At 40.9% G+C, this 24694-nt stretch overlaps 2 pseudogenes; both read right to left on the bottom strand.

Annotated features, from left to right (window-relative positions):
* Positions 1 to 1878: 1878 nt before the first annotated feature.
* Positions 1879 to 3246, bottom strand: LOC116467166 (protein GOLM2-like; annotated as a pseudogene).
* An 83-nt stretch (positions 3247 to 3329) lies between these two features.
* LOC116466505 (small ribosomal subunit protein mS31-like) lies at positions 3330 to 14537 on the bottom strand (annotated as a pseudogene).
* Positions 14538 to 24694: the final 10157 nt, after the last annotated feature.

The following is a 24694-nucleotide window of genomic DNA, read 5'->3' on the forward strand; positions in this document are numbered from 1 at the left end:
CAGGGACTTCGGCAAGGGCGGGATTGGACCCTGCCCCGGGGCGGGCTTGATGGGAGGCCCAACCCTGACCCTGGCCAGGACCCGCAGCCGGAGCCAGATCCTACCCCAGGCCGGCCCACCAGGACTTGGACGCCGGATCCCGCCTGAACCCTGACCAGTCCGGCCCTCGACTGGGTCCCGACCGTGGCCCAGACTGGCCCCAGAGCCGGACCCCGCCTGCAGCCCGCCCCGCCCGCCTCCCTGCCGCCGCATTCGACAATTTCAAGAACTAAGTGGCCGGAAGCGGTGGCGCACGCCGGTAATCCCAGCAGGCCGAGGTGGGCGGATCACGAGGTCAGGGAATCGAGACCATCCTGGCTAACACGGTGAAACCCTGTCTCTACTAAAAATACAAAAAAAAAAAAAAAAAAGAAAAAAGAAAAGCTGGGCGTGGTGGCGGGCGCCTGTAGTCCCAGCTACTCGGGATGCTGAGGCAGGAGAATGGCGTGAACCCGGGAGGCGGAGCTTGCAGTGAGCCGAGATCGCGCCACTGCACTCCAGCCTGGGCGACAGAGCGAGGCTCTGTCTCAAAAAACAAAACAAAACAAAACAACTAAGATATGTAACTATAAATATTGTTATGTCTTTGCAGGTTATCTCAACTTCCATCAGGCCTCAGCTGAAAGCTCATCTGCCAAAACGCATCAGCACTCATGTAAAATAAAAGGAGTAGGGAGGTGACTTTGTACACATACTGCCCAGTGTTTAGCTTCCAGTTTCCCTCTTGTGTGTAACTATTCTAAGTATGACTCCTTGAGCATGAAATGAGGGGGGTAGATAGAACAGCACAGCTGTTGGGCTAACAAGAATTAGTGTGTAGACTGGGCGCAGTTGCTCACCCGTGTAGTCCCAGCACTTTGGGAGGCCAAGGCAGGAGGATCACCTGAGGTCAGGAGTTCAAGACCAGCCTAGTCAACATGGTGAAACCCTGTCTCTATTAAATATACAATTATTAGCTCTCTATTAAAAATACAAAAATTACGCCGGGCGCGGTGGCTCACACCTGTAATCCCAGCACTTTGGGAGGCCAAGGCAGGTGGATCACGAGGTCAGGAGTTCAAGACCAGCCTGGCCAAGATGCTGAAACCCCGTCTCTACTAAAAATACAAAAAAACTAGCCAGGCGTGGTGGCGGGCGCCTGTAATCCCAGCCACTCAGAAGGCTGAGGCAGAGAACTGCTTGAACCCAGGAGGCGGAGCTTGCAGTGAGCCGAGATGGCACCACTGCACTCCAGCCTGGGGGACAGAGCGAGACTCATGTAAAAAAAATACAAAAATAAAAATACAAAAATTAGCTGGGTGTGGTGGCGGGTGCCTGTAATCCCAGTTACTTGGGAGGCTGAGGCAGGAGAATCACCTGAACCCAGGAGGCAGAGGTTGCAGTGGGCCAAGATTGTGCCATTGCACTCCAGCCTAGGCAACAAGACTAAAACTCCGTCTCAAAAAAAAAAAAAAAAGAATTAGTGTATAAAAAGTTTTCTGCTGAATATCTGTTCTGTTCTTACTATGGTTATGCTGTGCAACATATAACCTGTACAACCATTTTTTCTTGTTTATCTGTGGAAATAAGTCAGCTCAATAAAATGTGAAATATACATTAGTTTGCTTTACATGCAAAGATTAGCTGTTTTTGGCTTAACTGTATCATAACCAAAAAAGTCTATGCCTTGATAATACAATATGAAAAAGTTCACATATGTACATGGGTACATTCCTTCATTAAAGTTTTTCCTTAATTCTATCTCAATGTATTTTTACAACTGATACAACTCATCTTTACAACAAAAGTCAGAAAGGACAAAGTAGAAAATGATTTCATTTTACAGCACTTTAGGTTTTCTAAAGAGTTCCTTTAGGACTTAAAGGACATCATTGAAATGTTGCTTTCCATAGTCTGCAGGATCCATTTGAAGCTCTCGTTCTTCATCATCTTGGACATCTTTCGCTCCACCATCACCATCTTCTTCCTCATTGTAATCCAGCTCAGCCTGCTTGTCTACCTCATACTCACCTACGTTACCATCATCCCCATTATAATCCGCCAGTTTAGAGCCATGCTGCAGATCAAGAGGGGATTCATTCTCATCAAAGAATTGTCTTTGCTTCAATTTATGTAACTCACTGACTCTATCCTTGGAAGCCTGCTTTAGTATATCTGTTTGAATTCTAGGTTCACTGTCCAAGTTTGAGCCTGGAATTAAATGCTGAAGAGGACCGGAAGGCTTCTGTTTTGAAGTACCAGGGTTTCCATTGTGGTTTACGTGTGAATCTGGAGGCATATCTGGGGAGAGAGGTTGTCCAGTTGGAAGATGGGAGATGGCTTGATGACTTTCATGTTGAGAAACTGAAATAGGAGCCTTCCTTAAAGCAGGGGGAAGATCATCAACTTTTGCTAGGTCATTCTTTTCTATTCCAGGCATCCCTGCATCACCACCTCTTTTGATTTGTTCTTTCCCATGTAGAATATGATTGCTTGAGGGTTCTTCATTCTTATCTGCAACATTCTCAGCTACTTTTGGAATATTTTTAGGTACTACTTGATCGTTTACACCCAGTTCTTTTCCGTCATTTGACTGAATCTTGAGGGCCTCTTCCTTTTGTTACTGTAAAAACTGGTCTGCTAACTTTTTAATATTTTCTTCATGCTGTGCTCTCAATTCCTTGATCTGCTGTCCACACTGAAAACTTTCATATTCTAACCTCTTCACAAGGTAAGTATTGTTCTTCCTATAGTCCTGAAGCTGGTCTTCTTGTCGAAGAAACTCCTGACGAAGCTCGGCAAGGTGCTCTTTTAAATGATGTATGTCTGCCATCTGATAATGATATGTTGTTCTGTAGTTTAACTTTGTCATCCTCGCATCTCTTCCCCAGGCCCTCTCTGACCTGCAGCCGGCTGTTGAGGCGGCCGTAGTCAGCCTCCTTCTGGTGATCTGTTTCTTGTGCTTGTCCACCAACAGCAAGAGGTCCGAATTGCGCTTTTCCAGCCGCTCGCGGGCCACTTCGATGCACTGGACCTGGCCCTGCAGCTCGGCCACCTCCTCCTGAAGCAGGACGTGGCAGGAAGAGATGCTCCAGCAGTTGAAGGTGAGGACGACGGTCACTACCAGCAGCACCACCAGCACGAGAGAAGGCAGGCGGCCAGCCGGCCGGTTGGCCCCGAAACCCACCATGAGGCCAAATCGGGCTGTACCCTAGAGGCCTCGCCGCAGACACCTACAGGCAGAAGCCCAGGCCTCGGCTGGAGTTGCCCCGGGGACACGGCCCCAGGGCCGGCTGAGGGAGGAGGCGGGCTTATCGGTCTGCGGCGAGCCGGAGAAGGGGGCGGGGCCGCAAGCCACAGGTCTCTCCCCGCTCTGCTCCCCAACTCAGGCCAAAACGCGTTCGGGAGGCTTTGAACCCCCCCGACCCTGCACCTGCCCAAGGGGACAGGGAGAACCCAGCTGCCTGCACCCCGAACCCAACACCTCCAATAGTGTTACTCTTAACAAACCTTTTTCAGTTGTGTCTTTAGTAACTGCCGTCAGGTCAAAAATGTTGTCTTTTCCCCGCGAATATATTTTTCCTAAGTCTAAAAAAAAAGAAAATAACATTTTAATGAATATATTTTAAACTGTCAACAAAAATTATGAGAAAATATCTTAAGTGAAATATTCTATGTAGAAATTAAAAATAATTCCACTGACCCACATCAAAAATCTTTAGCTAAATTGCCACATTTTTAGGACCGATAAACTAAAAACAGAAATGTGCACTTGAAGTTTTGCTTCATATACAACAAATTAGTTAAAGCAATTTAATTTCCAAAATACCTAATTGAAAAGATTAGCTTAATTTGCCATAATTTTTATTTTTTCCCACTTATATTAAGGTTTTAAAAACTCCATGTTGTGAAAAACTATAAAACTATGCTAAAATAGAAGCTGTTAAAGTCAACATTTGTCTTTAAGGGCAGAAAACACTGCAATGTTTAATTATAAATCATAATTATAAAAAATTGCATAGGCAAATCACAACATTCCCTTTCATAAAGCAATCATTCTGTAATTTTAAAATAATTATTAACTTTCTTTACATGACTATTTTTAATTAGCTATTGAAATTAATATCAGAGAGTTAATAGGTGACATTTTCTTGCACATTTGATAATCAACTGCTTTATGCATCGGTTCATATATTTACTTGAATAAATTTACTGGCAGGTTAAAATCCAGTTTATAAACTGGAGGGTTGGCCAGGCAAGGTGGCTCACGCCTGTAATCCCAGCACTTTGGGAGGCCGACGTGGGTGGATCACCTGAAGTCAGGAGTTTGAGACCAGCCTGGCCAACATGGTAAAACCCCGTCTCTACTAAAAATACAAAAAAATTAGCCGGGTGTGATGGCAGGTGCCTGTAATTCCAGCTGCTCAGGAGGCTGAGGCAAGAGAATCCCTTGAACCCAGGAGGCAGAGGTTGCAGTGAGCTGAGATTGTGCCACTGCACTCCAGGCTGAGCAATAAGACAGAAACTCCATCTCAAAAAATAAAAATAAAAAATAAAATAAAGTGGAGGGTTAGTTTTAAAAATAATTTTGAGGCTGGGCATGGTGGCTCATGCCTGTAATCCCAGCACTTTGGGAGGCCAAGGCGGGCAGATCACGAGGTCAGGAGTTCAAGACCAGCCTGGTCAGCATGGTGAAATCCTGTCTCTACTAAAAACACACAAAAAAATTAGCTGGGCATGGTGGCGCATGCCTGTAATCCTAGCTACTTGGGAGGCTGAGTCCCAGCTACTTGGGAGGCTGAGGCAGGAGAATCGCTTGACCCCAGGAGGTGGAGTTTGCAGTGAGCCAAGATCACACCACTGCACTCCAGTCTGGGCGACAGAGCAAGACTCTGTCTAAAAAAAAAAAAAAAAAAAAAATGAATTCTTGTTTTTTTAATAAACTAAATTACTTCTCTCTACTAAATAGAAATAACTGGAAAAAATGCAAATACCATATGAACGTTAAATAACGTGATCTCAAACATATAATCTTTCCTCTAGCAGGTTCCCAAGTTATTTATAAACAAAGGCTTTTATGCTCCAGAACTCTCTTCACTGCCTTGCCTTCTTCTCCCTCAACCGCATGTCTGGCAAATAGGATGGTGGATTAAAGCAAGTCACAGCAGAGGGCGAATGTCTTGGTAAAGTATTGAATTTCAAAAGAGTAATGCACTATAAAGAAAGGGAATGGACATTTGCTGAGCACCTACTGTGTACCAGATCTATTCCTCAAGAAAGCCATTTAAGCTAGGTTTCACTTTCAGCATTTTATAGCTAGGGAAACAGGTTGATGGAGGCTATACAAGGTGCCCAGTCACAGGATAGTCAGTGGCAGTGCCAACATTCTGAGGCAGGCCAGTGTGAACTGTCAATCTCCAACAGAAGGAATCAGTCCAGGCCTGGGTTGTCTGGGGTTGACACCCCAGATCCTACCCCAGTCACAGCAGGGTGAACAACTTGGTGTCTCATCATCGCTTCCTCTTACTCCCTGGCTTTTTAACACATTGAAGGCACAGAAACCCCTTTCCTATTTTAGCTTCTAATTTTTTAAAAAAATATTAAATATCAAATATAATATTAAAAATCAAATTATAATATACCATCCTAATGTAGTTGCACAGAATCATGTCCAAGATGAATGATTCAGTTAAATATTCTCAAGGATTAACTGACTCAGTTAAATATTATTAAGTAAAACTCCAAGTAGACCTCTCCTGTATTCAATAATATGTAACAGATACTAAATCACTTTAAATTAGTAATTCAAATAATCTTCCAAAGTCACCATTACCTCTTGAACTCCGTGTTAACTGCTGACCACCTTTTCCAACTTCCCTGTATAAATCAGTAATTTAACACCTGGAAGGAGTTAACTCCAGTTTCTGATTTCACTTAAATCCACAGAATACATAATGCATTGAAAAGACTCCAGTTGGCCGGGCGCGGTGGCTCACGCTTATAATCCCAGCACTTTGGGAGGCCGAGGCGGGTGGATCACGAGGTCAGGAGATCAAGACCACGGTGAAACCCCGTCTCTACTAAAAATACAAAAAAATTAGCCGGGCGTGGTGGCGGGCGCCTGTAGTCCCAGCTACTCGGAGAGGCTGAGGCAGGAGAATGGCGTGAACCCGGGAGGCGGAGCTTGCAGTGAGCCGAGATTGCGCCACTGCACTCCAGCCTGGGCGACAGAGCGAGACTCCGTCTCAAAAAAAAAAAAAAAACAAAACAACAACAACAACAACAAAAACACTCCAATTGTGAGCATATGCTGCTGTAAAGACAAGTTAATTTTTGCAGACTATGCCAAATATCTGGTTCCTCCTTCCCAGCTATCACTTTCAGGGTTTAAAGGTGAGAAAGAACAGAAACTTTATGCAAATACAGAACAACTTTAGATTCTAAAATAACTATGTAAGGCATGGCTCAACATCTTTAAGAACTTCGAATCAGTAAATTCAAATGGCCACAAATAATCTACCACTTTAAGGTACTATATAAACTTTTTTCCTCTTGCCTTTCCTTCTTTTCATTGATGGTGGGTTATTTCTCTAAGGTACACCAAAAGATAAGCATGTATTGAGATATAAAGGGGATATGAATACACAGTATTAGTCACTTATATTCAAAATGAAAAATAGTGTTTCTCGCAAAATACTTATTTGTTCAGAATTCAGTCAGCTCCTCTTATTCTAAATCAAAGGATCACTATTCATCGTGGGTAGATGTGAAGCATGGCCCACTTTGATTTCAGGTATGGAAAACTGCAGGACTGGCTAAATCCAGCACATGGTTCCCTCTCTAGGAAGTGGTATACAGAGAGTAAGAACACAGATGTAAATGCATTCATAATACTCAGATATCGAACAGCAATAATACACACACGCAATAAGGTAAAAGTCTACAGTTAAAGTAAAAACAAACTACACAAACAAAACCCAGCAGATTACAAAGCCTGATACCTTTTTGTAAGATCAGCAGTCTTCTCCTGGCCAGGATAATTGTCATAGCCTTTGTCAAACTGAATCTGATGCTCTGGTCTTGAACGAACTCTAGCTGTAGCAGATCTGGCAACATTCATATCTGATATTATGTTACTGAAACTGAAATAGTAAAAAGGTCAAGTGTATTAGAAATCTTAGCTACAGAACAGCAAAAACTTTCTTCAACAGGAGACTGATATCATTTAATTCTTATTTCATTTTTATGTACTAATTATACAGCATAAAAATGTTTAAATAAAAAAGTCACCTATTAACATTCACATAACACAGAACATTACAATTCATGTTTACTTTCATCTTTTAAAGATGTTCTTCAGAAATCTTCATTTAAATCATAAGTGTCTCATGAAAAATTATTCAGAGAAAATGATAGGAAAGTAAAATCAGTATCTGTATACCTATCATCTACATTTGATAACTAAATTGAAAGCAAGAGTTAACCATATTTATTTGCTGCTTTGTATTTGTTCAAACACAAATAAAATGAGTCACTGAACTGACAGTCCAGATATCTATGTCTTCCTTTTTTAAAAAATTACTGTTTCTTTTAGAGATAGGGTCTCACTCTATCGCCCAGGCTGGAGTGCAGTGGTGAGATCACAGCTCAATGCAGCTTCAAACCCTGGACTTAAGTGATCCTCCTGCCTCAGCCTCCAAAGTAGCTAGAACTACAGGCACAAGCCACTGTGCCCAGCTAATTTTTTATGTTTTGTAGAGATGGGGTCTTGCTTTGTTGCTCAGGCTGGTCTCAAATTCCTGGCCTCAAGTGATCCTCTTGCCTCAGCCTCCCAAAGTGCTGGGATCATGGGCATGAGCCAGCGCATATGGCCATTTCTTTTCACTTCTTGAAATAAATCTGGTACACATGCTCATTGAGAACAACTGATTTAGATCACTCTACAAAATAAAGCAGTGTTACCACTTACTGTAAAGTAGGCAGCAAGTAGTATAACATGGCATAAAATAATGAGAGACGAAGAGAATAAGTGGAAAGATGTCAGCTGGTACATAAGAATAGGAGGAAAAAGAGAAGGAAACAGACCTGAAGATTATCATACTGTGCATAAAACCAACAAGCTACTTAACTGAAAAAAATTACTTTTCTCAGAGAAGCTACCTTATTCTGTTATTTATTTTTAATAACATTACTGAATTTACCATTTCTATTTTCATGGACAAGAAACTGTAACTTCCTAAAAGGAAACTTTATTCAATTGGTTTCTTAAAAACTATAGTCATACTTATGTCTTAAGTTTTAAAAAAAATTGAATTGCTAAAATTATGCCATACATTTTATATACAAATTCCACTTATGTAGTATATACTATGTGTATTACCCACTAGCCACATAGAAATGGCCCATTTTGAGATATAAACATTACTGACTTAAAGGTTTGATTCACTCATCTAATTTTATGTCTCTCTGCATCTCTCTGTGCCCTTGACTCTTCCTCATGCTGCTGGAGCTGCCTCAACAACCCTGACTTGGTTGTTTGCTTGTCAAAAGGGAGACAATCTGCCACAGCAGATGCAGCTGCCACCAACTCAGGACTTAGGGGCTCAATTCTGAAAAATAAAATGGAAAACAAATGAGAAATTAAAAAAAGAGATTGGCCAGGCACGATGGCTCACACCTGTAATCCCAGCACTTTGGGAAGCTGAGGCAGGTGGATCCCTTGAGGTCAGGAGTTCGAGACCAGCCTGGCCAACATGGTGAAACCTCGTTTCTACTAAAAATACAAAAATTAGCCAGGTGTGGTAGTGTGCACCTGTAGTGACAGCTACTCACTCGGGAGGCTGAGGCAAGAGAATTACTTGAACCCGGGAGGTGGAAGTTGCAGTGAACCAAGATCATGCCACTGCACTCTAGCCTGGGAGACAGAGCGAGACTCCATCTAAAAGAGAAAGAAAGAAAGAAAGAAAGAAAGAAAGAAAGAAAGAAAGAAAGAAAGAAAGAAAGAAAGAAAGAAAGAAAGAAAGAAAGAAAGAAAGAAAGAAAGGAAGGAAAGAAAGAAAGAGAGAGATTGCTTATTATGCCATTAGTTCATTAGTTTAGTGAAAGGTAAAATGATTTTGGGGGAAAACTTTGGGGTTCAAAAAAGTATTCGATTCAATTTCTGACAAAAGTAAGAATTCTCAACTATTAGGTACCGGTTTTATATAAACTTTGAAATAAACTTTGAAATGTTAAATGTTAAAATTAATAGATATTTGCTGAAGTACAACACTAACTCAGAACAATGTATTAAGGTGGAGGGGTAAGGGACAGATCAGCCTCAAAAATTATAAATTAGTGGAATTTTTAATTAAATGCTATTGTATTTCAAAAGCAATATATATTGCAAGCAAATATTAAGGCAGGTTAACCAGTTCACAGAAGCTTTACTGGAACCAACCTAAAGGTCTATCATTAGAATAGAAAAACAAATTGTGATATATCCATACAATGGAAGAGTACTCAGCTCATGCCAACATGAATGACTTTCATAAACATTAGATCAAGTGAAAGAAGCTGGACACAAAGAATATAAAATACAAAAATTAGCCGGGCGTGGTGGCACGTGCTTGTAATCCCAGCTACTCCAGAGACATGAGAATCGCTTGAACCTAGGAGATGGAGGTTGCAGCAAGCCGAGACTGTACCACTGCACTCCAGCCTGAGCGACAGAGCTAGACTCTCTCTTAAAAATAAATAAATAAATAAATAAAATTCTGTATGATTCCTTTTATATCAAGTTCCAGAATAGGCAACACCAATCTGAGGTGAAAAAAAAAAAAAATCAAAACAGCAATTGCCTCAGGACAGATGGCTATTGCCTGGGAAGGTGAAAATGAAAAACATAGTGTCTTGGTGAGTGTGTGGGTCACAGGGGCTCACTGTTTGTCAAAATCCTACACCTGAGATTTGTACACTTTAATATATGTAAATTTTACCTGAAAAAAAAGAGCCATAAATCATTATCAAGCAGGAGATAGAAACTGGGTGAAGGCATAGATGATACAAGAATGGCAAAATGTTGATCACTGTTGAAGCTGGGCAATGGTAGAAAGAGGTTATACCATTTTGTGTTCTTTGCATATGTTTCTAATTTTTCATAAGAAAAAGCTTTTAGCCGGGTGCGGTGGCTCACACCTGTAATCTCAGCACTTTGGGAGGCCAAGGTGGGTGGATCACTTGAGGTCAGGAGTTCGAGACCAGCCTGGCTAACATGGTGAAACACCATCTCTACTAAAAAAAAAAAAAATACCAAAAAATTAGCCAGGTGTGGTGGCACATGCCTGTAGTCCCAGCTACCTGGGAGGCTGAGGCAGGAGAATCACGTGAACCCATGAGGCAGAGCTTGCAGTGAGATGAGATCGCACCACTGCACTCCAGCCTGGGCGACAGAGCAAGACTCCATCTCAGAAAAAAAAAAAAAAAGAAGAATCTCTGCATTAAATCCTAAATATGATATCCCCATCAGGTACCCATAGTTCTCCCAGGCCAGATGCAGTCTATCAATTAGGGGTCAATTTTGTCATGAAAATGTTGTCTACAATATAGCTGACATTCTACAGTTATCAGGTACCAGATGTATAATCAAAGTAGATTATACTTTCAGAAAACAGTGACAGCATTACTTCTGGTCCCACATGGCTCTTCCAAAACATTGCCACATATCCATCGAGAGAGACTCTATCTTCCCTCCCTCAAAACCAGGGGAAACTTTGTGACTGTCAGATAGAAGTAACATACTGTGACTTCTGAGGCTAGATCAAATAATGTGATACAGCTTTCAGTTTGATCCCTCAAGACATTTGTCTTTGAAACCCAGCTACCAGGCAAGAAGCCCAGGCCACATTGAAAAGCCATGGGTTAGTGTATTGGCCAAGAGCCCTAGCTAAAGCCTCAGCCAACAGCCAGTATCAACCACTGGAAAAGTGCCTTCAGACGATTCCAGATCCCAGCCTTGAATCTATCTTAGCTAAAGATGAGCGGAGAAGACATAAGCTCTCCATTTGGGACCCTGCTTCCCAAACTGTGCCCTAAGGCACTCTGGGGCACCACAGGAAAATACAACCACGTCTGTCAATAATGATGTGAACTAAGCAGTTCACAGTAACATTACAGCAGTCCATATCTGCAGGGGTTGGGGGAGGTGGGACACGGGCATTATTTCCAGGAACAGCTCTGGCCACCCCCAGGATGGATGCACAAGCCCCTTATATAAAAAGGCAGAGTACCTGCATATAAGTAATACACATCCTCCTGAATACTTTTAAATCATCTCTAGATTACTTATAATACCTAATTATGTAAGTAGTTTTTATACTGTATTTTTTTCTTTTTTTATATTTTCAATCAGATGTTGGTTGAATCTGTGGATGCAGAACCTGCACATACAGAGGGCCAACTGTATATTGCCCCATTCCTATCAATAACATTATATCTTTATTAAGATGGTTTCTCAGGAGTGGTTGTGATAAAAACAAATATCCCAGGAAAATCAATGTGGAACAGGGGTGAACACGGTAATGTCCAATCTTATTACAAGGCTAGGTCATTAAAAAGAAAATACAACTTTCTCTTGGCTCACTTTCTCTTGAGACACCCGCTCCGGAACCCAGCGACCATGTAGTGAGAAAGCCCAGGCCACAAGGAAAGCCACATGTAGGTCTTTCTGCTAACGACCTCAGCTAAGGTCTCAGCTGACAGCCAGCAAAAACTGCCAGGCCTATGAGTGAGCAAACTTCAGATGATTCCAGCCTCAGACTTCTAAGCCTTCCAGCTGAGGCCCCAGACATCACAGAGCACAGACTGGCCTTCCCCACTGTGTTCTAGCCAAATTGCTAACCCACAGAATCTGTGAGCATAATGAATGAATGTTTCATGCCACTATGTTTGGGAGGTAGTGTAGCTATGGAAACCATATCAATGAAGGTTCAATATATAATACAAAGAAAGAAAAGCAGGCTATGTGTGAAGCAATGATGACAGTGCCTTATGAAGCAAAGATCATGACTAACCTAATCCACCTTGGAGTCCTTGAAAAAGGGGGAGGGGAGGCAAAAATCATTAAAAGACACCTTTTTAAAACTCAAAACAGGCCGGGCACGGTAGCTCACACCTGTAATCCCAGCACTTTGGGAGGCCGAGGCGGGCGGATCACAAGGTCAGGAAATGGAGACCATCCTGGCCAACACGGTGAAACCCTGTCTCTACTAAAAATACAAAAAAATTAGCCAGGCATGGTGGCGGGCCCCTGTAGTCCCAGCTACTCGGGAGGCTGAGGCAGAAGAATGGCGTGAACCCGGGAGGCGGGGCTTGTAGTGAACAGAGATCGCGCCACTGCACTCCAGCCTGGGCGACCGAGGGAGACTCCGTCTCAAAAAAAAAAAAAAAAAAAAAACCTCAAAACAAATGTACCTCATTCACCAGTCTTTTGATGTAGGATCAAAGCCTCTTCTTTGAACATAGGACCACTGATAGAGGTTCCAAGACATCTTTTATATACATCACACCCATCCTCCAATATTTTCAATTTTGGTTTAAGTAGAAAAGTGGAGCAAGAATGTAAAAAAGCTTACAAAGCAATCTAAGTGTGTGATCCTCCTGCATATGTATTTTTGCCTCACTCATGCCTATTTGGAAAGAAAAATTTTAAATGACCGTTACTGACTCTTTCCAAAGCATTCAACTCAATTTACCATTTATGTAATAGTTAATCCAATTATAATTATAATAAAGAGCATTAGGAGTCATAAACAGGTCTAGGAGCTTTAAAATACCATTCTTGATAAGTATTTATATGTGTTTGTATTATTTATTTCCATATATTCATATATAACCGTTTTGTTTCTAAAAGCAGGAGGAGGAGGAAGTACCTATTATGGGTACTGATTATCTGAATTAGCCTACTCTACCACCCAATCATACTTTCTAGAGGTATTTTTGATATAATGTAGAAACCAAGAAGTTCCATTTAAATGTTAAATCATTCTGGGAAACAGAAGACTCTATTAAAATCTGTTTGTTCTGGTAAGAGAAGTCAGTGATGGCTATCCTAAAGCCACATACCTTACTACTATGAATTAATGACGTCATTGAAATACATCATTACATAGCACTAAAAAAAATACTGCCACTTAACCTAGCACACAATGCCAAGATATTACTGATTGCACTTCGAACTAAATATAATACTGTTTTGACAAACACAAGTAATTATAATACTCTGAGGAAACCACCAAGAAAGCTGACAGCACTGATAGGTATTGGTCAAAGGAAGTCATATAAAGCAGTTGTAATCAACATGCTAAAACTTTATTCCAGAAATCTCTAAAATTGAAAATTTTAAATAAGCAAGACCTTTACAGACATGAAGCTACCTTCAAATCAAGATGTCAATGATATTGTTAATTAACAGCTTAAAGAGGGAATTAAGTGGCAGTTAATAACACTGATAAAGATGTAAGAGTGTGAAATTTTCAGCGAGGTCACTTCTGTTTTCCTTTCTCTGGATTGTGTACAGATATCCTCTTGTTATTTAAATATAATACAATAACAGTATTTCTCAAGGAATTATTTGTTGTTGTTGTTATCTGAGACAGAGTCTCGCTCTGTCCCCCAGGCTGGAGTGCAGTGGCACAATCTCGGCTCACTGCAACCTCCACCTCCTGGGTTCAAGAGGTCCTCCTGCCTCAGCCTCCCAAGTAGCTGGGATTACAAGCATGCGCCACCATGCCCAGCTAGTTTTTGTATTTTTAGTAGAGACGGGGTTTCACCGTATTGGTCAGGCCGGTCTCAAACTCCTGACCTCAAGTGATCTGCCCGCCTCAGCCTCCCAAAGTGCCAGGATTACAGGTGTGAGCCACCACGTCCAGCCTTGAGTAATTATTAGAGTCCCTGTGTTTACAAGCTGATATTTATTCTTCATTAAGTCAACATTTCCCAAGTATTCATATTAAAAATATTTTTTACCAAAAGAAAAAGCTTACTGGAGTTTCAAACAACATTCAAATTACAGTTAAATTTACCTCTTCTTTGGAGCACGTTATGTAGCTCTTTGAAGCCTGCCAAGTGTAGCTTGCAGACTTTTAAGGGGTCTTCTGTTGGGGAGCTTTGCTGTTTGTACATTTACTGTGCTTAATTAAATTTCATACCCTTAATAATGTTTAACAAGTCTTTTTTCATATTTTCCTTTACACTGTCTTGGCTCTCTGAAGTCTCCTTGAAAGTCTCATCAGTTTGAACAGACTGCTCATCTTTCTTGCTACAGATCACGCTGTTAGTGCCAAAATATCTTTAGATATTATTTTTTGTCCTGGAAAGATGCATTAAAGAAAAAAATGAAAAACACAATGCAGGCTAATAAAGTAAAAAACTATGTATCTAAAATTTTTTTCAATTCAAGCCCTTTCCATTTGCTTTTTATAATTATTAACAATCATAACAGCAGCAACTTACCATTTATTAGCATACACTACATGCCTCATCTTGTGCGATATACTTTATGTATGTTTCTCATACCCACATTAACTCCCTAAGGTGTCCATTTTGTAAATAAGGAAAATGAAAATAAGAGAAGTAACTTACTCAAAGTCATGTAGCTCATAGCTCACTAAGAACTAAGACACACTGTGTGCTACAAATAAGTAGAGGTGTGCTGAGATATTGATCGCCTGGTCCTTGGGGTGGCCAGGGGAGGTCTGGGGGTGCTGGTACTCCCAAGTCTGTTCCCTCCCTCCATTTACCCCAGGATTCAGTAGAAAAACACTGACATGGTTAATAAGTGACAATTTATTATTCTCAAACCCAAATCTGACTAACTGCAAGTCCTTGCTCTTAACATAGTATTCTCTTTTAAAAGTTATAATTAAACAATACAAAATAAATTTCTATCAATAAAAAATATTATTTCAGAAAAACTTTGAGTGGGTGTTTATTCTAATCTGGTCAACATTCTCATCAAGCTACATGCCACGTAACCCATAACCATTTGTAAGGTAAGCTAAAATGGAACAGAAACAGAACAGTCGATGGCTAGAAATGTCATTTTTGCTTTCTTCATTAGATACATTTATGAAAAAGAACAACACAAATGATTACATCTATATTAGACTCATGCAAAAGACCTCCTAATTCTAAGTAATCCAACTACCCAATTTTATTCTGTGGGGTTAAAAACCTCTTTTGGTATTTGGTTATTGAAGAACTTTTAAAACTCTGAATGTGTTAGTTTCAGTAAGAGGGTATAATATATTTTAAAAATCATTCATTAAATATGGTGACTATCTACTCTGTGGTGGGCACTATACTAGGTACTTACAATATATTAGTAAGAATTTCATTGTCCCTGCCTTTATGAAGCTGATGTGGTACAGCACTGCTTCTCAAACTTTAATTATGCATAGAATTTTTTTTCTTTGAGGCAGGGTCTCACTCTGTCGAATAGGCTGGAGTGCAGTGGTGTGATCTCGGCTCACTGCAGCCTTGACCTCCCCAGGCTCAGGTGATCCTCCCACCTCAGCCTCCTGAGTAACTGGGACTAATTTTTTGTAGAGACAGGGTTTCACCATGTTGCCCAGGCTGGTCTCAAACTCCTAGGCTCAAGAGATCCACCCACCTCCCAAAATGCTGGGATTACAAGGCAAGAGCCACCATACCTGGCCCATAGAAACTATCTATGCTCCTTGCTAAAAACACAGATTATTTCCCACCAAAGAATTCTAATTCAGCAGTTTTGTCCAGGAGACACTTGAAAATTTGCATTTCTAACGAACTCCCAGGCGATGCTAATGCTGCTGGTCAGAGGAACACATTACAGTAGCTATGTAGTTACTTAATCCTGGCCGGGCACGGTGGCTCACGCCTGTAATCCCAGCACTGTGGGAGGCTGAGGCGGGGAGATCACGAGGTCAGGAGATCGAGACCATCTTGGCTAACACGATGAAACCCCGTCTCTACAAAAAGTACAAAAAATTAGCCAGGTGTGGTGATGCACGCCTGCAGTCTCAGCTACTCGGAAGGCTGAGGCAGGAGAATCGCTTAAACCCTGGAGGCGGAGGTTGCAGTGAGCCGAGATCGCACCACTGCACTCCAGACTAGGCAAAAGAGTGAGACTCTGTCTCAAAAAAACAAAAAAAAAAAAACAAAAAAAAAAACAAAAAAAACCTGCGTTTCCTTTCAGTCTTTATTACTGATGTAGAATCAAAATGAGACATAGGTTTCATTTTTCAAAAATGGCCTTATGGCCAGGCACGGTGGCTGACGCCTGTAATCCCAACACTTCACGAGGCAGAGGCGGGTGGATCACTTGAGGTCAGGAGCTTGAGACCAGCCTGGCCAACATGGTGAAACCCCGTCTCTACTAAAAAAATACAAAAAAAATTAGCCGGGCGTGCTGGCGGGTGCCTGTAATCCCAGCTGCTCAGGAGGCTGAGGCAGAAGAATCAATTGAACTTGGGAGGTGGGGGCTGCAGTGAGCCGAGATTGTGCCACTGCACTTCAGCCTGGGCGACAGAGTGAGACTCTTATCGGAGTGAGACTCAAGAGAAAAAAAAACACATAAGAATTTAGGCCGGTGCGCGGTGGCTCATGCCTGTAATCCCAGCACTTTGGGGAGCCAAGGTTAGAAGATCACTTGAGGCCAGGGGTTCGAGACCAGCCTGGCCAACATGGTGAAACCCCAACTCTATTAAAAATGCAAAAATTAGCCTGGTGTGGTGGCGAGTGCCTATAATCCCAGCTACTCGAGGGGCTGAGACAGGAGAATCGCTTGAACCCAAGAAGCGAAGGCTGCAGTGAGCTGAGATCTCACCATTGCACTACAGCCTGAGTAACAGAGTGAGACCTGGTCTCAAAAAAAAAGATACAAGTGCGCTTTTACCTGTCCCTCATGAAATGGGGAACCATGACCCCAGAAGAGACGTGGGGTTCCCAAACTTGGAAGGGCATGAGAATAAATCTGGTGGGAAATGTTGGCTAATAGCACACATGGGAACCACTAGCCTAAAATTCCATAAAGGCATTCCCAAGTTTACATCAACATTTTCCTGTCCTCTCAAAAAATAATCAAGGTGGGGACGTGAGCTTTTGTGATGCTAAAACACAGCTTACATTGAGCAGATCTTCCTGAGATCCACTAACACTAACAGAACCTTTGTGACTGAATGCTCTACACAGTACACTTGGGGATGCTTACTTTATCTTACTTGTAAATAAACTTCTAAAAAAATTGAAGCGTAACTTCATCAAAAGACAAAATTACAGCAAATTTAGTTTAATTGGCTTTAATTTGTGATTCTAGAATAGGGCAACATCTCATTCGGTAAAATAAAATGAGTGTTCTAGTGAGTTGAGCAGAGGGGTTTGGCTTTATAGGCACAAAAGAGTTGAAGAAAATAGAAACAGGGAACAAAAATCAGATTGGTCACTTCGAAGTTACCTTCCTTATAGGGTTAAAACAGAGGGGATTTACTTATCGTTGTGTTGTCTCAGGTAAACTAGACCCCCTCTGATTGGTGCTGTGAATCTCCTGCTTTTGGAAAACTGCACCCCATTTCAAAGTTCAGTTTGATTACTTGGCATTTAGCACAAGCGACTATTCTTCTTTGGTCTGGTGTGCTGCGGGCTAGTACAGGAAGCTTGTCCAAGACTATGGCCTCCTATAAACTTTAACAACTTCAATACAGAAAAGTACATGAATTATAAATATGTTGATGAAAATGTATTTTTGTTATTTTTGAGATGGAGTCTTGCTCTGTCACCCAGGCTGGAGTGCAACGGTGCAATCTCAGCTCACTGCAACCTCCACCTCCCAGGTTCAAGTGATTCTCCTGCCCTAGCCTCCCAAGTACCTGGGAGGCATGTGCCACCACGCCTGGCTAATTTTTACATTTTTAGTAGAGACATGGTTTCACCATGTTGGCCAGGCTGGTCGGAACTCCTGACCTCAGGTGATCCTCCCAAAGTGCAGGGATTACAGGCATGAGCCACCGCACCTAACCAAAAATGTGTTTAAGGAATGATCACAGAGTTAATTCACCCATATAAACCTCCACGTGATCGATACACATAATATTAGCAATAGGGCACACTTTTCTTGATATCACTTGATAGTCAGTGGAAAATCCATTCTTCAGTATACTAAGCAGTCCATCTGGATCACATTTAATAGTTACTTCATCTTTTTTCAATTTCTTATAATATCCTTCTAATGGGTTTTTAAAAACCCTAAAAACTCCTAGTATATTTGAAGTCAGGTAGTGTGATGCCTCCAGCTTTGTTCTTTTGGCTTAGGATTGACTTGGCAATGCGGGCTCTTTTTTGGTTCCATATGAAGTTTAAAGTAGTTTTTTCCAATTCTGTGAAGAAAGTCATTGGTAGCTTGATGGGGATGGCATTGAATCTATAAATTACCTTGGGCAGTATGGCCATTTTCATGATATCAATTCTTCCTACCCACAAGCATGGAATGTTCTTCCATTTGTTTGTATCCTCTTTTATTTCATTGAGCAGTGGTTTGTAGTTCTCCTTGAAGAGGTCCTTCACGTCCCTTGTAAGTTGGATTCCTAAGTATTTTATTTTCTTTGAAGCAATTGTGAATGGGACTTCACTCATGATTTGACTCTCTGTTTGTCTGTTATTGGTGTATAAGAATGCTTGTGATTTTTGCACATTGATTTTGTATCCTGAGACTTTGCTGAAGTTGCTAATCAGCTTAAGGAGATTTTGGGCTGAGACGATGGGGTTTTCTAGATATACATCATGTCATCTGCAAACAGGGACAATCGGACTTCCCCTTTTCCTGATTGAATACCCTTTATTTCCTTCTCCTGCCTGATTGCCCTGGCCACAACTTCCAACACTATGTTGAATAGGAGTGGTGAGAGAGGGCATCCCTGTCTTGTGCCAGTTTTCAAAGGGAATGCTTCCAGTTTTTGCCCATTCAGTATGATGTTGGCTGTGGGTCTGTCATAGACAGCTCTTATTATTTTGAGATACATCCCATCAATACCTAATTTATTGACAGTTTTTAACATGAAGGGTTGCTGAATTTTGTTAAAGGCCTTTTCTGCATCTATTGAGATAATCATATGGTTTTTGTAGTTTGTTCTGTTTATATGCTGGATTACGTTTATTGATTTGCGTATGTTGAACCAGCCTTGCATCCCAGGAATGAAGCCCACTTGATCATTGTGGATAAGCTTTTTGATGTGCTGCTGGATTCGGTTTGCCAGTATTTTATTGAGGATTTTTGCATCGATGTTCATCAGAGATATTGGTCTAAAATTCACTTTTTTTGTTGTGTCTCTGCCAGGCTTTGGTATCAGGATGATGTTGGCCTCATAAAATGAGTTAGGGAGGATTCCCTTTTTTTCTATTGATTGGAATAATTTCAGAAGGAATGGTACCAGCTCCTCCTTGTACCTCTGGTAGAATTCGACTGTGAATCCATCTGGTCCTGGACTTTTTTTGGTTGGTAAGCTATTAATTATTGCCTCAATTTCAGAGCCTGTTACTGGTCTATTCAGAGATTCAACTTCTTCCCGGTTTAGTCTTCAGAGGGTGTATGTGTTGAGGAATTTATCCATTTCTTCTAGAATTTCTAGTTTATTTGCATAGAGGTGTTTATAGTATTCTCTGATGGTAGTTTGTATTTCTGTGGGATTGGTGGTGATATCCCCTTTATCATTTTTTATTGCATCTATTTGATGCTACCTGACTTCAAACCATACTACAAGGCTACAGTAACCAAAACAGCATGGTACTGGTACCAAAACAGAGATATAGACCAATGAAACAGAACGGAGCCCTCAGAAATAATGCCGCATATCTACAACCATCTTATCTTTGACAAACCTGACAAAAACAAGAAATGGGGAAAGGATTCCCTATTTAATAAATGGTGCTGGGAAAACTGGCTAGCCATAGGTAGAAAGCTGAAACTGGACCCCTTCCTTACTCCTTATACAAAAATTAATTCAAGATGGATTAAAGACTTAAATGTTAGACCTAAAACCATAAAAACCCTAGAAGAAAACCTAGGCAATACCATTCAGGACGTAGGCATGGGCAAGGACTTCATGTCTAAAACACCAAAAGCAATGGCAACAAAAGCCAAAATTGACAAATGGGATCTAATGAAACTAAAGAGCGTCTGCACAGCAAAAGAAACTACCATCAGAGTGAACAGGCAACCTACTGAATGGGAGAAAATTTTTGCAATCTACTCATCTGACAAAGGGCTAATATCCAGAATCTACAAAGAACTCAAACAAATTTACAAGAAAAAAAAACAAACAACCCCATCAACAAGTGGGCAAAGGATATGAACAGACACTTCTCGAAAGAAGACATTTATGCAGCCAAAAGACACATGAAAGAATGCTCATCATCACTGGCCATCAGAGAAATGCAAATCAAAACCACAATGAGATACCATCTCACACCAGATAGAATGGCGATCATTAAAAAGTCAGGAAACAACAGGTGCTGGAGAGGATGTGGAGAAATTGGAACACTTTTACACTGTAGGTGGGACTGTAAACTAGTTCAACCATTGTGGAAGTCAGTATGGCAATTCCTCAGGGATCTAGAAGTAGAAATACATTTGACCCAGCCATCCCATTACTGGGTATATACCCAAAGGATTATAAATCACACTGCTATAAAGACACATGCACACGTATGTTTATTGCGGCACTATTCACAATAGCAAAGACTTGGAACCAACTGAAATGTCCAACAATGATAGACTGGATTAAGAAAATGTGGCACATATACACTATGGAATACCATGCAGCCACAAAAAAGGATGAGTTCATGTCCTTTGTAGGGACATGGATGAAGCTGGAAACCATCATTCTCAGCAAACTATCGCAAGGACAAAAAACCAAACACCGCATGTTCTCACTCATAGGTGGGAATTGAACAATGAGAACTCATGGACACAGGAAGGGGAACATCGCACACTGGGGCCTGTTGTGGGGTTGGGGGAGGGATAGCATTAGGAAATATACCTAATGTTGAATGAGGAGTTAATGGGTGCAGCACACCAACATGGCACATGTATACATATGTAACAAACCTGCATGTTTTGCACATGTACCCTAAAACTTAAAGTATAATAAAAAAACAGAAAAAATAAAAATAAAAACCCTAAAAACTCTTGACAAAGGAGATGGAAACTTCCTTCTCAATTTCACACTTTCTCTATGGGAAGATCTTGTCCCAGTTACCCTGTTCTTAATCTACTCTAAGGTAATGCAGACACAGTAAATTACCTCCCTGCTGCATGAGGGCAGATAGGCTGTGACTATGTGAAAGTGCCCGACTGAGGGTCACAAGCAGGAATTGAAATTTAGCCTTCTCTACCATTTGGTTGCTTCAACTATCACTTTCTTATAAAAGAGGCTTCGTTTGACTACTGTGGTTAATGTAGTCTCATCCAGTTGCACTCTGGCAGGGATTGCTGTTGTCCACCTATAGCCATTCTCTTCTTTGGGAATTTTAGCTGAACACATGGCCACAGAGATAGAGACTACATTGCCCAGCTTCCCTTGCAGATAGATGTGTCATGGACTAGAAGTTCTAATCAATAGAATGTGAACAGAAGTGATGTGCCCTTAAAAAAATGGGCACATATTCCCCACAACCTTTTTCTCCTTTCTCCTAGTTGGAATACAGGCAAGATGATAGGAATTGAAGCAACTAGACAACAGAAAAATGAAAGGTTGTAGAGATGTGGGTGACAAAGGCATTCTATATGTGTATTTCACCACCTCCTTCAGACAGTTAAGGAGAAAAGAGGAGGAACCCACTTCCATCTTGTTTAAATGTATTTTCCAGTCTCTTTGTTACAAGTAGCCTAGGCTGTACCTTAACTAAGGTACCCTCGATGTCAAAACATTGTTTCATTTTCTACAGAGTATTTATCAATGATCCAAAATTATCTCATATATTTATGTGCTAAAATGCTTGTCTATCTTGCCGTGACAGAATATGTGCTTCACGAAGGCATGGACTTAGTCTTATCAGCTGCTGCAAGCTTAGTTCTTAGAACTGTACCTGGAATTAAAAATAGGTGCTCAAAAAATATTTGGTGAATAAATTAACTGTTTCCAAGTAAAAAGGAAGAGACAGGTGCAGAGGGATCTTAAATAATTTGCCCAACTTCATACAGCTAATAAGTGACAAAGCCACATTCTAACTCAGGACCATCTGATATTCTTGTTCATTCTGGAATAGCTGAGGGTCTCTTACTTTAGTCATGTGTAAAAGTCACACGGGGGTGTTTGTTAACACACATTACTGAGTAGTAGCTTAGACACACTGACTCAGAAGATCTCAATCTGAGAATCCAACAAGGACCCCAGGTGATTCTGCAGGTGTTCCTCTGACAGAGCTTTGAGAAACATTGCCATGGCCCTATGGCTTATTTAGCTTATTCAAAACTCTGTAGGCCCTTAGAATACACATAAAGAAGTTGATATAATTGGTACAGTACTAAAGGTAAAAATCTGAAACAATATGGATGGATCTCAAAGGCATTATGCTAAGTGAAAGAAGCCAGACACAAGATGACCAATCCTGTATGATTCCATTTACATGACATTGCAAAGACAAAGCTATAGGGACACAAATCTGATCCCTGGTTACCAGGAAAAAGAGACGGAAGGAAGGAATTGATGACAGAGGGGCAGGAGGACCCTTTTGGGGGTTATTGAAACACTCTATTAAGAGATTGCTAAGACTCTGGTGGGCTTATACGACCTTTCACATTTGTCAAATCTCATAAATCTGTACACCTATAGAGTGTGAATTTTACTACATATAAATTATACCTCAATAAACGTGACTTTTAGGCAGAGCATGGTGGCTTATGCCTGTAATCCCAGTACTTTGGGAGGCCAAGGCAGGAAGATCGCTTGAGCCCAGGAGTTTGAGACCAGCCTGGGCAATGTAGGGAGACCCTGTCTCTACAAAAAAAAAAAACATCAAAAAATTAGCCAGGTATGGTGCACCTGTGGTCCCAGCTACTTGGGAGGCTGAGGTGGGAGGATTGCTTGAGCCCAGAAGGTGGAGGCTACAGTGAGCAGTGATTGAGCCACTGCACTCCAACCTGTCTCTAAATAAATAAATAAATTTAGAGAAACCCTGTCTCTAAATAAATAAATAAGACTTTAATAAAAAAGAATTAATAGGATAGTTCTAGTTAGCCATAAATTAAACCATAAAGAGAATTTCAATAAATTCCCCCACAAATTTCAAAAGTCTGTGCTTTGAAAAACTAATATAACTTGTGTAATTTTTTTTCCAGAGCAGTCATTTATGAGAGTGATAAAAATAAAGCCGGAAAGTAGAAGATGTTTTTCCTCTTCTAACTTTCTATTATGGTATTTGATTTGCCAGTCATTTTCTTCCCAGGGCCCCCTGGAAATGCACTTTTTAGAAACAAGGCACGTTTGGCAAGAAATAGAAAATCAACTGAAATTGCTCCTGATATAGATCGGTGACTTTGTCCTAGGTATCTCATAAAATTCTATACTAATTAACTCAAAAAGCCTTACAAGAAAATGAAGAAACAAAATCATCCTATATTCCAGTTATCCATTGCTGCAAAACAAACCATCCTAACACTTAGTATCTTAAAACAATAGTTTATTATCTGTCCTGATTCTGTGGTGGACGGGGCTCAGCTAGGTGGTCCCTACTTTGATCTCTCTTGTGGTTGCCATCAGATAAGACTGAATGTCCAGGATGGTTTCTTCACCCACACATCTGATGCCTCAGCTGGAATAGCTGGAAGAACAGGGGCTGACTGGGCCTCTCTCTACACCTTTGCCCTATGACCTTTGTACCTGGCTAGGTTGGGCTTCCTCAAAACATGGCATCTCAGCATATTTGGACTTCTTACAGAGCAGCTGACTTGCCTTAAAGTGAGCATTCACACCAGGTTAAAGCTGCACAGAATGGAAAGTCACATAGCATCACTTTCATCATATTCTACTGGTGCAGAATGCGTCACAGGGCCAGTCCAGATTCAAAGGGAAGGAACTACATTCCCTTTCTGGTACCAGTAGCAGTGGCTCACTGGGGGACCATTTTCAGAGACTTGCTACCACATCCTAGGAAACTTTTAATTAATTCCATTCATCAGTGTATTCTTTTTTAAAAATTTATTTTTAAATTTTTTTGTGGGTACATAGTAGTTGTATATATTTATGGAGTACATGACATGTTTCGATATAGGCATGCAATGCGTATTAATCACATCATGGAGAATGGAGTACTCAAGAATTTATCCTTTGAATTACAAACAATCCAGTTACATTCTTTAAGGTATTTAAAAATATACAATTAAGTTATTGACTATAGTCACTCTATTGTGCTGTTAAATAGTAGGTCTTATTCATTCTTTCTATTTTTTTACCCACTAACCATCCCCACCTCCCTCCACCAACTCCCCACCACCCTTCTCACCCTTGTAACCATTCTTCTACTCTCTATGACCATGAGTTCAATTGTTTTGAGTTTTAGATCCCACCAATAAGTTAGAACATGAGATGTCTGTCTTTCTGTTCTGAGCTTATTTCATTTAGCATAATGACCTCCAGTTCCATCTATATTGTTGCACAGACTGGAACTC

Source organism: Hylobates moloch, unplaced genomic scaffold, assembly GCF_009828535.3.
Source record: "Hylobates moloch isolate HMO894 unplaced genomic scaffold, HMol_V3 SCAFFOLD_4, whole genome shotgun sequence".
Classification (NCBI taxonomy): Eukaryota; Metazoa; Chordata; class Mammalia; order Primates; family Hylobatidae; genus Hylobates; species Hylobates moloch.